Consider the following 2592-nt stretch of genomic DNA (forward strand, 5'->3'; position numbering starts at 1 on the left):
TCTTGTGCTCTTCAAGAGGGATGCAGAAGCTTTAGGTAAAATTTAGTCTGAGAAGTGATGAAGGTATCTTCCTCGAATATTCCTCAAGAAGCAAAGCTTAGAAGTTCTATAACACGAGATCACAAAAAAATGTTGAAGGTGAAAATGTGAGAGTTGATGAGAAAGGACATCAAAATGAGATGGTACACAAGATTGATTATTTGAAGGAAGAAAGTTGTAAAGAAGAAACATAAAAAAGGAGACCAAAGATGTTTATTAAGGAAATCCAAAAATAAGGCATCAAGGGACTATCTAAATTTGTTCAAAAGAACCATCTCAAAGATTTGATTATCATAGGTGAAGGCACACAAATTCAATCAAGAAGTAGACATGCAAATACAATAGATGTGAAAATTTATATTTGCTTCTTAAAATTGAGCTAAAGAAACTTCAAACGTGAGCAAAGAAAAATGATGAATTGAGGCCATATGGAGGAAGAATTAGATCAAATAGAGAAGAATGAGAGTCGAAGTTTGTTTGAAGGGTTAGGGACAAGAATGTCTTTGGAACTAACTAGATATTTTGTAACAAGCTAAATGAAGATGTGGAAGTCACAATGAGTAAAATAAGGCTTGTGTACAAAGACCATGTAAGATTAGAAGCTATCAAAATGTTCCTAAATCTTGCAAGTGTTTGAAACAAATTTTTTAAATGGAAATCTTGAAGTATTTTATATTGAACAACTAATTAAGTGTAGACCAAGAAATCTCTTTGTGGACTAAAGTAATCCTTAATAGCTTGGCATTCAGTTTCAGACAAATATCTCCAAGAACAAGTCTTTCAAAGAGAAATGTCAGATAACAATTGTTATGGTATATCAATAGTGAAGGAGATGCATTATTGATTGTTGTGTTATGTTGATGACATCACTTTTGGAAGGAATAGTGATGAGATGTGCCAAGACTTTGCTTCAAAAAAATAAGAGAATTTGAGATGTCAAGGGTAGGTGAACTTCCTTTCTTTTCAGGTTTGTGTAATCTCAATTTGATTAATAAATCTTTATTTATAAAACTAAATATGTTAAAGATGAACATAGATGATGTATATCATGCAACAAATCAAATGTTTCATAGATCCATGATTGTAAGCTTTCTACATCTGATAGCTACAAGGTACACCAATATGAAAGCAATCGATATAGTGACACAATTTCAAGAAGACACAAAGGAAAGGCATGATAATGTAGTCAAATGAATATTGAAATATTTGAAGAGGACTATGGATTTTGGATTTTGAATTGTGGTATTTGAGAGCTAAAGATTTTAGTCTAACAACATAGATAGATGTGGATTAGGCTAACAATACTGATGATCGAAAACACAAGCAGAGACACATGCTTTCTTAGCTAAGTAAAATGAAATGACCAGTTTGCCTCTCTACAACCAAGGTTGAATATATTGAAGCAGTATCATGTTGCAGACATGTTATATGGGTGAAACACATAATGAAATAAGTAAGGTTTTGCATGTGATACTATGTGATAATATAAGTTCCATCAACATATCAAAGAGTTTAGTCTTGTAGTCTTGGACAAAGCAACAAAACACCACAATGAGGGTCTATGGGACTGCAAGCTTACATCAAGAAAATAGCAGACAAACAGAGCACCAAATGGTGACCACAAAAGAACAAGAACAATAAACGAAGGAGAAGAAGAAAGCAGAAGACATCACGAGAAAGATTAGGTATCCATGCTCGTAGAGAAAAAGTCCAACATCGACTTATCAATGTAGCTACTGGAGGCCTTGTGATGAAGCTGAGTGCTATGAGAGGAGTGTTGCTGGCGAAGAAGATCCCTGTGAGGTCTCATAGATCTGGAATGGCCCGTATTAGTTAGACTGTACGGACACTTCACACCTTGAACCAGAGTTAAGGGCAAGAAGAAGGTTGTAATAAGTTGTGTTTGGGCTTGACTCTTGGGAAATGAAAGCTGCAAAGTATGATCACGAAGCTGCAAGGACTCATGGAGGTAGAGCGCAATGCAACGATGATCGGTGTACCTGAAAAAAATTGAGAGGGATTTGCAATCTCTAAATAGACAGTAAAATCTCCATCTAATCTCATAGTATATGGGGCATCTAAAAAGAAAATGAGTCTCAGATTTTGCCTCATCTAAGGTACAATGTGTGCACACCCGATCCTCTCTAGCAATATGGTGATCAACCTAGATCTGGAGTCTGTGCGAGCCCACCCTGAAGGAGCCAAGGGAGATACGTAGGGAGAAGAATAACTTAAAAAACCCTCTTTCTAAGGAGATTTTTGAGTACCTAAGAGAGGAATTGGGAGTGATATTACTTTGATCGATTTACTAAGTTTTCAATTGTAAAGAATACTTTACTTGAAGGATACCGAAAGTAATCTTTTTGAATTATGAAGAGAAATTGAGTGACCATTCAAAGTTTTTAAAATTATAGGAATCATATGACCATGGGAATTTTCAGGACCACAAACATAAATGAGTTGATAGAATGAAATTCATATTCATTTTCTTGAGTTATATTGAATTATTAACAACAACAAAATGGAAACTACAAAAGGGGTATTGGTCCCACT

The sequence above is a fragment of the Cupressus sempervirens genome, chromosome 11 (assembly GCF_028749045.1).
Source record: "Cupressus sempervirens isolate cs-2001-9-10 chromosome 11, ASM2874904v1, whole genome shotgun sequence".
Classification (NCBI taxonomy): Eukaryota; Viridiplantae; Streptophyta; class Pinopsida; order Cupressales; family Cupressaceae; genus Cupressus; species Cupressus sempervirens.